Below are 14343 nucleotides of genomic sequence, written 5' to 3' on the forward strand. Positions count from 1 at the left end.
GCCTCCTGGGTTTCCTTGCTGCCCGCTGACCAGCCTCCCTGCACCTCGGCGGCCATGTTGCCGGACAACACCAGTGTATGGTGCCTCAAGCGTCCCCCAAGACAGCGGTGGGCCTTCGACGGGGGGGGCGGTGTATGAATATGGGGGAGGGAGAGGTGATGCTGCCCACACAGTTGGCTGGAAGATAGTACTCAGACTGTGTAGGAAGCGCAAAGATGCTAAACCGGACCTTTGGAGGCAGATCACGCTGGGAACATGAAAGGCACTAGTCACCACTCTTTTTGGTCTGTGCATAGAGCGGTGCTGTCAGAAGGAGGCAGGGGCAGGTCAGCTGAGACCTTTAACTACACAGCCAATGACAATGCCCCAATCAGCTCTCACTCTGCAAAATGGCGGCCAGAATTCAGCGATTTATGATGGCAATCAGCCTGCGTCGTTATCATCAGCGCCAGAATGGATTTTATTATGAGTAACACAAGCATTTAGCTCGAAATGGATGCCTTCCCTCTGGCTTGGTTCAAAGGAGCTAGATTTTGGGGTGGCTGGAGGCTGTCTTGGTTTTTAGCCGGCGTAATTGGGCTTAGTGACGCACGTGACTTGAGGTGCCACCTGCCAGCGTGAACGTCTCAGTCAGCGAAGGCCTTGGATCCATGCAGGAGCCGATGGCGGGACAACAGACGGCAGGGGGTGGAGGAGCTTGATGAAGGTGTATAAGAGACATTGCTGCCCACGCCACGAGAAATGAAACAATTTTTCTGTTTGTGTCTATATGTGACTTTTACAGAAGATGCTTGTGCCGGTCCAGGTCCGGACCACACACACCCAGGCCCCCCCCACACAGGCTCAGACACATGCAGACACAGACATAAACAGACGCAAACACAGTCAGACGCAGACCACACTCCTCAGCCACCCTGTCACTCACACCAGCACAGCAGCCCCTGTCTTCATGGGCCCCTGTTCCACTCTGTCCCCCACCTTCCTCGTATTTTCACCTTCTACTCCCTCTATGTCAAATTCCACACTTGAGGCTTTTTTTAAAAATGATGTAACCTATACTGAGGCACTACCTTGCACTCCCAGCTGTTGTCTCTAAATACGACCTGGTCTCTGATAATCACTTACTGGGACATCCCAGCCTTTCCCCAAGGTCCTGAATGTGGAGATGCTCAGAGGTTACTACCTTGAGAGATAACCAGATCTTGGCATCATCACATTTTGTAATATCTAAGTCTGTTACCAAAAACCAAACCACTTCAATAGAAGGTTATATAAATACCAATAATTGAAGTTTATATGCAGATTGGGCCAGATATTGAGTACAGTTAAAGGAGCTTTTATCATGCTTGCCATCCACTTTGATGAGGGAAGGACTGAATCAAATGCCAGTTTTTTTTTCCATTACAGATCAGCCTCTCTCAATAGGCGGCGGGTACAGCAGGTGCTTCTCAACGCCATGCTCTGCCACGTTCGCTTTTGGAGGATGTAGCAGTAGGATTTAATTATGCGGCTGTTACATGCCAGGCCTGCTAAACGCAGGAAATGCTCCAGCTCTCTCCTGTGGAAGTTCGACATTATTTAGAAGATGGCCGATTATGTCTGCGGTGTCCTCTATGTACTTTTGCGGCATTATTTAGAAAAGTGGCTAAAGTGGCCCCATTCAAGGGTGCAATTCCGGTCCCTGTTCTTGAACCAGCAACCTCCTTAAACATCATGTCGGAATTTTCCCATAATGCCACTGTCTCTAAAATCAAAACTGCAGATGAGAGTCACAAGAGGTATGATAATGAATCTGTGGCAGTTGGTGGCCTGGAGCCATGCCATAGTGTTGGAATAACAGCACGGGATGGTTCGGTTCCTGAAAATTAAGCTTTTATTGCTGAAAAACCAGACAGGTATGGAAACTACCTACAAGATGTCTAAAAGCCAAATGATACAAAACCCAAGATATAACTCAATCGCACCAAAGCTCTATATAATCAGGGCGTTACTCCCATAACTCCTGAATGTTGCATAAATCCGCCCAGCTCACCCTATTTTTGGCTGACAGTGTAACCGTCTAATGAAGACCAGCTAGGCTTCTGTCAGCACAATCCTGGTGAAATATAGAATCAGCCTCAGTCTGTTTGCCTTTTGCTGACTCGCAGCTATTCAGACCCAACATCGCTTGATAAATAAATGCCACGTTTTTTTTTTTTAAGTCTTAAATCGCTTAATTCCCCCTAGTTTTGCTCTAAGCAGCATTTATCTTTAAAAACTGGGTTGTTGTTTGGAAACCTACATTTTAGTACAATTATATTTAGTACTTGCAACTATTCTGCTGAATACAATACAAGAAGTGCTCTTATGTCGTTTCACCTCAGTGTGATCTATATTTTTATATTCAATTTAACAACAATGGGGAAAACACTGCAATAAATAATGACACAGAGTCTGCAGTAAGCTGTGCTCCCCCCCCCCCCCGTCCCAGTTCAAACCCCAGGGTTTTTCTGTGCAACATTATTTGAAGCACAACAAATGAGGACATTATGTTGCACGAAGTTACGATTTGCCATGACTCAGCAGAAGCAAGCATGCAACAAACCGTGACCAGGTTATGGAGTGCGGCCCTAAGCCTGAAAAACGAGAAAACACAGCCATGTTGAGGGGCAATGTCTCTGTTGGAGAACCTTCAGAAGATAAGGAGATCAAGCAACAGTATGACCACTGCCATCCAATATAAAGGTTAATTGGTTAATGGTTAATTGGTAACGCTGTACTGTATAGGTTGCTAAGGAAAAAGGGATGGATTAACGAAGATCTCAGTTGTTCTCAGTCACGTGAAGGAGACCAGTGCATCCGATTGGCTGTGCTTGGATTGTTAGTGCATTTTTTGGTCCCGTTCCTGTCCCAGAACCATTACCAGGAAAAGCCAGATTAAGATGGAATCTGTCACAAACATAAGACAGGCATCTGTGAAAAAATGACGTAGGTGGCTGCCTCTCTGCCGTTGCTGAGTGACAAGTTGGGCCTGAATGTGCATGACACCAGATGGTCAACAGTTCGAATCTTGGGAACAAGATGCGCGACGAGCTGTTTCAGTATAAATATCCATCTGTATAAAAGGCGAGAACTGTCTATTAGCCATTTCAAACATTTGTAAAAAAGCATCTGTTAAGCAGATAAATAATGCAGAAAGTAAAGTAACTGACGTGGCTTAGTGATGTATGCAGAATGGACCCCATCTGGGGCTCCCTGACATCTGCTAGGAACATCGTGAGAGGTGATCCTCAGAGAGCGAGAATGTGCCCAGCCCGTCCACAGGGAGCCACGTGCTGATAAACACCTTCTGCTTTCCGGCCTAGTGCTAACACAGCCATTTATCATGCTCCCGCTCCTTAATGGAACCAAAACAGAACAAAAGTCGCACAGTGACCCCTTGAGAACGGGTCGCATTTAACTGGCTCTAACGGATGGGCTTCCTGTGTCCCATCTGCCACACATGGCCGTCTCTTGCTGAAGCAGCACTTCTCTTCCTCGGCCGCTCGGTAACGACCGTGAGAGCGGCTCCAGCGAGCAGCTGGGGTTCGTCAGGGGCGGATCAACTTCGCTCCTCGGCGGCCGTCGCTCTAACATCGGCATCGCTGGGCCGCACGGATCCAGGGAACCACCAGATGATGGAAACAGAATCCGGGCCACCTTCAGCAAAAAAAAAAAACCCAGAATCCTACCTTTGGTGGGGGCTGATGTGCAGATTTGCTATAAAGAAGTTTTTAGAAGCTGACCAGTCTGAGGAGACAGTTTCAAATTCGGCCCCGAGCCTGAGAGTCATGATTTACACCCCCTTCCAATTTGGTTCTGGGAGAACAGATACACAGTAGCGACAGATGAGCGTGTTGAATGTGCATGAGGATTATGGTTCGGCGGCACACGGGCTTACAGACACCTGGCAGTCACATGATAATCTTGGTAAAGTTTATTAGAAACCCCCCGAGTTAGACATCAGAGCTCCTCCAGACTGCTCAGCTCATAACACAATCTTAGCCCAAATGTCACACCCGTATGAAGAAGGAGAAAAACCTTGCTGGTTCAGTCACTGTCCCAAAGGATGAGGAAGAGAGTCTGGCCGAACTGTCTGTCCCCGTGGCTGCAGACGGACCTGGGCTGGGGTAATTCGCTCTAATGACCGTGTATTATGGTGGTGGGGGGGGGGGGGGGGGGGAATGTGGCGGCCTGCTGAAGCAGCAGCACTGCCTGTGTGTGCTCTCTCCCCCCAGACGGGAGCCTGGAAAATGGTCCCATCACTGCTCAGATGGCTTCTGTTGCTGGCTTGGAAGATGAAGACTTCAACATTTTCCTTAGAAAAGCAGGGAGCTGTGTGCCATTTTGGTTCCAGGCTTGGTTCTGGGCAGGTAATAATCACAGGGTATTTACTTCAGGCCTCCAGTCGGGACGATCTGACTGGCTCCCCATTTTTATTCAGCATTTTGGACAGCATGTCTGGATCGAGAAAGAATGGGTCCAGTCCAAGTAGGGCGACCCGCATTCGGGCAATACAAGTAACTGGGAGGTGAAGAAAGATGGAAAATTATAACTCGGGTGATCAACTCAATGGGGCCGCCTTATGACTGGGTCCCAGTCATATGCTCAGTTAATGAAGAATCAGAAGCATCCATGCAGCGCAGAAGTGAAGCCACCTGAGATAGGTGCTGTGAAAATGCCTGTCACCTCCAAGGCTACAGTGCCACCCATACATAACTAGAAAGGAGAAATGTGACTACAATCATTGCTTATCTGAGATGCTATCTTGCATCAACACATATACCACCAACTTGCCCATTTTCCCACTAATAAGTACTCTTGATGCTGGTTTTTTTGGATCCATCTGCATCCTTCATCTGCTGCATTCGCTGCAGAACTCCTCCAGCCAATAAGTAGCATCAGTGCAGTTGCCACGGTGGAGAATTACCTGCCAGTGAATAACTTACCCTTAACAACAGGTGGCTGATTCCTCTCTGGTGGCGAGTGTCACGGTAGTCAGGGAGCTGGGCTGCCAATTATTATGGTTCCTGGCTGTATCGTCTGCTGTTAAACTCCCTGTCCATCTCCCAATCACTGTATCATGTCGATGTGTTTGTTGTCCGGAAGAAAACATATTTTACAGATCTGCAGCTGTGGAGTTACTTTAGACAAACAAATTTCCACACCATATAGTGAGACCTATAAGATCGATAAGAAAACCAGAAGGCATAGGCATCCTGAGGCAGAATCAGGTGACCAGTCAGGTGACTAGCTATTGGCTACTGTAGCCATTTCACTTCTGTTTTCTCTCTCTCTCTCTCTCTCTCTCTCTCTCTCTCTCTCTCTCTATCTCTCTCTCAATCAGGTGACCAGGCAGGTGACTAGCTATTGGTCCAACTGTAGCCATTTCACTTCTGTTCTCTCTCTCTCTCTCTCTCTCTCTCTCAATCAGGTGACCAGTCTCAGGTGACTAAAATGAATCCCTAAAAATTATTTTCTTTCTTCACTAAGCTATTGAACTTAACTGGCATGGGTTCACCCCATCCACCCCCACACGGGGCGAAGCCGATACCACTAGGTGGCGGTATTCCTATCAGGGTGCTGGAGCCAGCATTCACGGTGCCAGGCGACTGCTGAAGGTGCTTATTTAAGTTTCAGCGGCGTGACGGGACATGCTGATTGCACTGGCCCGTTTAATGGCACACAAGCTGCTCTCTGTTCAGACCCAGAGCGGTGTACAGATATTAAAGCACTAAACACCGCGTATGTATGCACACAAATCCACTCAAGACATTTGATGTGAGTTCCATTTAGTTTTTATTTCAGATTATGTGACAGGTGAATGATTCTACGTGTACATGATGTTTTTCTGAAGTAGGACATGTGTGGTGCCTATTAGCTGTGCAGAATGTCTTGACTGAGCTTTTAAAAATGTGACATTTGTGGCTTGGAGGTGCAGCTCGCCGTAATGTGAAAACTGTTATTACTTAAGGCTGCCAATGCTGGAAGCCATCCGTCAAGCCAAGCTAACAGGGATCCACGTGACGGAGTTAGTGGAGGGGGGGGGGGGTTGACAAGGCCTGAGGGAAGACAGACTCTGCTCATGGCTGGCACAACGTTTTCTACTTATGCAGTCGGAGATGTGGACGGCCACCTGGCCTTGCCTTTCGTTTTTGCATGGGATACATCCGGAGGGAGACTTCAAGGTCATGGAGGTCTCAGGTTTGGACACTGAAATGAGTTCTTCTTTGAGGAGGCGGTAACAGGAGATGGCCATCAACTCTGCAAATAGATCGCGGAGGACAACATTCTGTTACGGGCACTTCCTGATAACATCGGCCTGAAAATAACAGCGAGGCTACCCTTCACCATCTTACCACCTTCCATAACTGTTTGTCCCATGCAGAAACACAGTGATCCTGGTGCCCATCTGGAGAAGCACCGGGAATGATGGTGGAGACACTTTTGATGGGATGGCAGTATGAGGGATCTAGAACAGCAGTACTAAATCACTTGTCACTGAACTGTGGAATCAAAGTATAGTATTATGAAGATAGCATGCAAACTCCACACACAGATAGCCAGGGCAGGAGCCAAACCCACAGCCCAGGAGAGGTGAGGCTGCAGTGCCACTGACTGAGCGGCCATGCTGCCTTTTGGATGCTTACCTTCTATTAGTTTCTCAGCCAGTTGTCCCGGTCAGGGTCACATGGCCACTGGAGCCAATCCAAAACAGCGTAAGGTACAGATGAACCCAAAGATACCAGTCCATCAGAGGGCACACACACCTGTGCTAGTGATAACGCACTATGGGCAGTTTGGAGATGCCAGCCCATCTTCCAGGTCTTTGGAAATATTAGCAGGACGCTAGCGTTTGAAAAGTAAGCATGTGTTTTAAAATAGTGCCAAGTGTTGACATTTAAGCAGGTTCTTTCCTCTTCCTCTTTCCATGGCCGTAGCCCATCAGGCCGAGCATTCTGCAGAAGAGCTGCGCAGCTTACAGATCGCAGAGGGCCGCAGCCAGCGCAGTCACGCTTCCTGAATTAGGCTAACTGGGGGCTCCAGTCTTCTGCTCCTTCACGGTGGTGGCCTGTCCGTCCCGCCCCTTGGATGAACTCTTTGGCTGCAGTAATTTTCCAGTGCCTGGGATAGCCAATCCGAATCTCTCTCTCTTTCAGTCCGGCGAGGATGATCAATACTCTATATTAGGACTAAGAAAGTTTATTGATATTTCATACCAGCATTTCCCAACCCAGTCCTCTGGGAGCCACAGACGGTCCACGTTTTTGTTCTTTCCTGGCTCCCTGCCAGACAGTCCACATATTTTGCTCCCTCCCAGCTACTAGTAACAAAAACATGGACTCTCTGCAGGTCCCTGAGGACCACATTGGGAAACACTGTTTTATACACTGATGCGGGTGTTAAAAAGACTCAGGGTCTGTGACAAAGAGCTTTACCTGTGGCACACTGCACACCCTCGGGGTCGGTCAGAATTTGTCCTTACCATCCCTCCTCTATCTTTCCCCATTGCGCTGCCTCCCCCTGTAATTCCCCTCCAGTGCCATGTCTTTCCTTAATATAATGTCAGATTAATCTTGATTTAACTTCGCTCCGCCTGAGTCACATGTGTGTGGAGTTTGCATGTTCTCCCCATGTCGTTGTGGGGTTTCCTCCAGGTACTCCGGTTTCCCTCCACAGTCCAAAAACATGCTGAGGCTAATTGGAGTTGCTAAATTGCCCGTAGGTGTACATGTGTGAGTGCATGGTGTGTGAGTGTGCCCTGCGATGGGCTGGCCCCCCATCCTGGGTTGTTCCCTGCCTTGTGCCCATAGCTTCTGGGATAGGCTCCGGACCCCCCGTGACCCAGAAGAATAAGCGGTTTGGAAAACGGATGGAATAGACTTAACTTCATTGTTCTATATTTTTTAAAATGTTAAGACTCTCTAAATATGTCCACCAAGGTGATCAAAGGAAGTATGCGAATGGAAATTCACAGGATTATAAACTCAACATATATGTACCTTAAGGGCCAAGCACTGAACTAATGTATAAGGACACTGCTGATCATATAACACTATAACAATCAGAGCTGTAGTACTCATGCATGTGCAGCATAGACAGAATATGCAATCCCCCCCCCACACACACACATACATACAGGTTTGTATCTTTGTGGGGACTCTCCATTCATTTCTATAGGAAAACTCTAATCCCAACATGACAACCTTAACCCCCACCCAGCCCTAACCTTATCCATAAGCAACCAAACACAATACAAGACTTTTGGCACTTTTAGTTTTTCGATTGCATTCACGGATTTTTATAAAATTGAGTTTTCCCTTATGGGGACCATTAAGGTGCGCCCCACAACATCAAAATAACAGGTTTTGATCTCATTGTAGGAATATTTGACCCACATACAGGTACATGCATAGATCCAGGGCCGGGACCTCGACCCTACGCCGCTGAAGACACAACGCTACAGTGTAACACACTAAGCCACCATGCGCCATATTTATTTGTTGAGTGAATAAATGTCGGAGAGAGATACAGAACATACCGAACTTCATCCACGGCTACAGGCTGGTATTTGCTTAAACAATTCCCTGCACACGTGCATTGCTTAAGGCAGGAAGAGCTGAGCTCCTACTGGCAGTGTTAGGGCAGAGGGATCATACAGGGAGGGGTAACCCTTCTGCCCCCTCCCCAAGATCATCGCGAGTGCCCGGTCGGCTGGAGCGGATCTGTAAAATAACGAAATCGATGAAAACATATCGATCGCAGCACTGACTATGAACTTGTCCCGCTGCCCTTGCGTGGCTCCGGAGGCGGCGGTGAAACAATGTTGCAGCTGCTTCTGGAAAATCGATCTCACAGGAGACGCGCACGCGTCAGTGTTCGCATCCCGTACGGCTCTACACATGGCATCCTCGTAAGTATAATATGTCAGATATAAGCGAATAATGCTTATTTGAAGGTTTGCCCGTATAAACCGTTAGAGAATTTAACGCCTAGATGTAAGCAATGTCTCGGGTAGGCCCTGATGCGTATTACAAAGCCAATGGTAAACTAACGAAAATAACACCGACTTTATGCCTGTACCAGTGGGACAAGGATTAAAAGGCAGTGACTCTCTGTTCTGTTAACTTAGATTCCATTTCAGCTCAATTTCATGTGTCACCCCACCCTCGCTGCGAGCTTTCGTTACGACAAATTGATTAGGTTACAGTCGAGCTTACGGATCGCCCAGCATTTGCTGTATTGTACCACTGGAGATGAGCTTAAACAATAGGGAATTAGCATATTCATTTCACATCAGTCAAGGCGGCTGCTGCCAGTCCCCTGAAGCTATTTGTCTCGTTAGCGGCTGGTGTGGAGCACAGCCCCTTGTGTTTGTCGCGGGGACAAAGTGGCAAAACTTTGCATTCCTGTAAACCAGCATTTTCTCTCACCCTAATTGCCCCCTGATGAATGTGGTCTGTAGCAGAGCCTCCATAGGGCTGCAATCCAAAGGCCTCTGTCTGCCGCACTGGTCACATTCATCAGTCCCCGAGTCTGGAGGTCTTTGCAGACCAGTCTTACAGGTGAAACATCTTCCGTTAAAATGTCAGCACTGACTGGTACAAATTCTGAATAATGTCTAATGCGTTTCCCGACTCTCAGTATCAAATGTAAAATGTCAGACGTGAAAATTACAATTTGAAAACTACTATTTTATTACCTTTCCTGTGCCTAAATTAACATGTTGTACCCATAATAACACACATACACATACATGCACACACACGCACACACACACAGGCACACGCACACACACAGACAAACACACAGGCACACACACACACAGACGCACACACACACACACATGAACACACACACAATGACGCACACACACACACATGCACACACAGACACACACACGCGCACACACACACGCACACACAAGCACACACAAACAAAGACAAGCACACAGGTACACACACACACACACAGGCACACACACACAAACAAGCACACAGGCACACACACGCACACACAAACATGCACGCACACATGCACACGCACACAGGCACACACACACATGCACACACACGCACACACAGACACGCACACACACACATACACACACACACACACACACACTGAACCATGGCTACTCTGTAAATGTCTATTTAAATCATTCAGTCTTTTCGCATTGCTGTGGTCAGCCGTGTAAATGTGACTGATCTATGGCATTCATTTTAATTTAATGATGTTTGTGTTTGTCAGTTGTAAAATATGGACATTTTTATGACAGTGCAAAAAAGGAAACTTAGAGTGAGTGAGTAAAGCAGCCAAAGGCAGGACTTTGTAAAAACAGAGCATTCTGCGATGCCAAGTGCTTTTGTAGTGCGATGAATGCGGTATAGAAGCTGCCTCTTCCCCACAGAATACCGCCCCTGACACATTAAGCAGAAAACAAACAAACAAGATGCTTTTTTTTCCCCTCTTACTTTTCCCAAGTCTTGTAAGCTTCCCTCAAAAAAAGGTTTCAAAGAACAAAAACGCAAAACCTATTTCCTTTATAGAACATACTGCACATGGACAAATCACATTGTCACGTATTGCCGCAGTGTTCCACCCAAAAGAATAGGCTGCCTAAATGCGGCAAGGCCAATCCCTCTGCCCTAAGTACATTTTGAACACAACAAAGGAGAAAAACAACATAAAGTCTGTTTCTCTCATTTAGTTTTTTTTTTGTGTAGGGCCTCCATGGTCCAGAAAATACATTATAATTCAGATGGTCTCCTGCTGACAGTAATGGTCCAAAATTTATCTGGCGGAACAAAAACTAATTGACTGAAGTAAGTGTTACGGCCCGGTCTGGGGTCAGCCCATAACACAACAGAGAGTGACAGTGTATGTCATCGAAATACAAACATTTACTGGTACATTAAATGGATCGTGGAAATATACAATTAACTGAAGGTGATATGATAGACAAAGAAGTTGATGAGTACGAAATGCCAAAAAGTGCATGTGTGCATGTGTGGAAAAAGGCATTAATTGGCACTAATACAACCTAAGGACCTGATAAATTCAGTAGAAGAAGAAAGAAGAAAAGCGAGCAGAACTTTGATTAATAAACACAAGAAGAGCTGTTATTTAAAATGCATTGAAAATACATGAGGTCGGTTAAAATCCATTACCAGCATATATCACCGGAGGCAGAACCTTTTTCAGACTTATTGACTTGCGTTTAAATATATTTAAACATTTTTTAATAAAATTGCAATCAATATACAGCTCCCTGGTATCAAGCTTTATTGCAGAATAACTTCTGCATCTGGTTCCTGGATTTTACAGGGAGAGCTCTGATTGGTTTGTATCGATGTTCTGATTTTGGCATGTGTCATGTGGGGAGGGGGGCTGACTGAGAACAAGGGGTCCTGCAGTCAGCAGAAGGCGATGTTGCACCTCTGACAGCGTTGTGATTTCATAACAGGGGGGGAGAGGCAAGGGTGCCTTGCGTCATCAGTGCCATTTATAGGTGATATCTGCCTGGGGTGGGGAGGCAGGAGGTACTGACATGGAGGAGCAGTGGACAGGCAGGAGAGAACAGCTCGCGCACACACACACACACAGACACACACACACACACACACACACACACACACACAGATTTGTAATGATACCTTTGCGGGGACTCTCCATTCAGTTCTTTGGGGAGAACTCTAATCACAACATGACGACCTTAACCCCCACCCAGCCATAACCTTAACCATAAGTAAGCAAACAAAATACAAGACTTATGGCATTTTGACTTTTTTGATAGCCTTCACTGAAAGATTGTCCCGACAACGTCAATATAACAGGTTTTTATTACATTCGAATGTCCCCCACAAAGTAATATTAACCTAATCCACACACACACACACGCACACACATACACAGGAAAGATACCTAACAATACTGATTCCTTACCACTGCTGAAACACTAAATCCAAGTTTTTACAAAACTCCAAAAATCAAAGCAGATTAATTGCTGCGAGAGGAAAACAGGTGTTCCTTTCATGGGGGGACATTCTACAGTCCCTAGATTGTAACACTACATCTATTACACTGAGCTGTCACTGGTTGAGAATTTTTTAGTCAACACTTCTCCTACAAAGATGGCAAACCCTGTATATAGACACAGGCTGACACAAATGCTTATTGTCTTGGGATTTCGGCCAAGAAGCCATTTTCTGAACATTTATTCAAGGCGCCTAATCCTATATTAACAAGATCCTCACACTCTTTTTTTGTGTTACGTTTCAACAGACATATTTCAAGACCCTCCCCCAAGACTCTTTACAACCTTCTGATGTTATGCACCCACATTTGCATAATGAATCCCTCTGTTTATTGCAAAATCCTGCATTTATTTCACCGAGGGCCATTAAACCTTCAGCAGCAGTAAAGAACATAGTGACCAAAGTACACTACCAAATTAAAATGCAAATGTGACTTAATGGTGAGGTTTCGCATTGTTTCAGCCAATATAACGCTGGCCAAACAGGTAATTCACAGTCTCGCTTGGCATGGCTCCACAGTAACTCTTTTTGTGGAGGGCCAGCTAGTACAATAAGGCCGAGAGACGCAGAGGATGACCCTCACATCTGTAACATTGTGTTCCCCAATTCTGTGTCACAAGAGGCTGAAGAGTGGCGAGCAGAACATGGCGCACACTGATGATGTCACAGTCAAGGGACACATATACATAATTATGAGCAACACTTCACATAGGAACCAGGGAGGGGTTTAACAAAAGCAAAGTGTGGGTGGTGCATGAGGAACCCAGTAAACAGTGATCTTTCTCCAGCCAACATCACGTTTCACCTTGCCTCCAGTGTGCATCAGCAAAAACATATAGGTCTTCTCCAGCAGAACTCTTACCATTGACGAATCCCTTCAGCAACATCATTATTACAACCATTACAGCCATCAGCACCATTCATGTACAAGTAGGAATTCTTCTTTTAGAACCTTCTACATTTTTCTTTAGCTCACTGTAAATTTGGCTTAAAACATCAAAACCAATGAAATGAAAACCATTAAAATTGACAAATACTGAATAAAATGTTCTTTAGAAGCATTTGCCATTCGTGCCTCCTCCCCCCCCCCCCCCCCCCCCCCCCCATTCTGTTCCTTGGATCTAAATTATTCTTTGAGCAATTTATACCTTGATCACTTTGTTTGACATGGCATGTAATAACAGAATTTTTGATCAGCTGATAGCTCGCCCTTAAAACATTTCTGCGTTGTTATTAATAAGAAAGATTATACTTCAAAAGCTGTAGATGACATTAAAAGAAATTCAGTCTGATGCAAGAGAAGACAGATTATTTTACACAAAAAGTACAGACACATTAGGTTATAGATTATGTTGCATATCTGCTTCTCTTACAAAGCTTGTCTCCTGTCTCCTGACAAATTCTCACCCGCTTGACCCTGGATTTGTTTGAAATATGAATGTTTGAACATGAAACATGGTCACATAATTCGATAAGAGAAAGACGATACTATTCAAGCAGGTAACTTGATTCGGGTCACACGTTAAATGTTTCCAAAATGTCATTACTGATTAACGCAAGAGGTATTCTGTGCTGGCATCTGCATTGCAAACATTTTGCCATTTTTCACAAGCGTTAGTCACATTTTGCGAATAATTTTACTAAAAGGTGCAGTTGTGTGATCAGGTCTTTCTGAATTCTCCTTACTGGGTGTTTCTGTGTGATTGTCTCATCAGTCTTCATTATAGATCCTGTCTTGTTATGTGCTTCTGCCCACACTGGATGCTCTTGTATGTGTGGCAGATAAAATGTTTGGTCAAACCCCAGACTAGCAGTCTATTAAATCAGTTATTCAAGCCTAATAATGCATTTCTAAAAGTGTCTTCATAAATAATTCACAAACATAATATTCTAGCATTTGCAGATTAAGCAAACAGTGATTTACATAAGTTCCGCTCAATTCCATAATTTAATGAACAAATAACAAGATTAACAAAAGGCCTCATGTGGATCTTTCTAACAAGTCCACAATTTATTTGTTGTTGTTTTTTTTTAATTTATTTTCTCATTCCATTTCCACCCACACACCTGATTTTACTTACCGGGCAGGTGGGAGAATCAGGACTGCCATGTGTACTGGCTGAGGTAGGACTGTAAATAGATCCCCTTAGCGGACTGTAAATAGACCCCCTCAGAGTTTAATGCTGCCAGTTTTGTTGGGTTTGTCATAAAGACAGATGCTGGGCAAAGGATGGTAAGTGCGAACAAAGATATCAGAGCACTATAGTTTTATGTATTTACTGCTCAT

Source organism: Brienomyrus brachyistius, chromosome 9 (assembly GCF_023856365.1).
Source record: "Brienomyrus brachyistius isolate T26 chromosome 9, BBRACH_0.4, whole genome shotgun sequence".
In the NCBI taxonomy this organism is placed as follows: Eukaryota; Metazoa; Chordata; class Actinopteri; order Osteoglossiformes; family Mormyridae; genus Brienomyrus; species Brienomyrus brachyistius.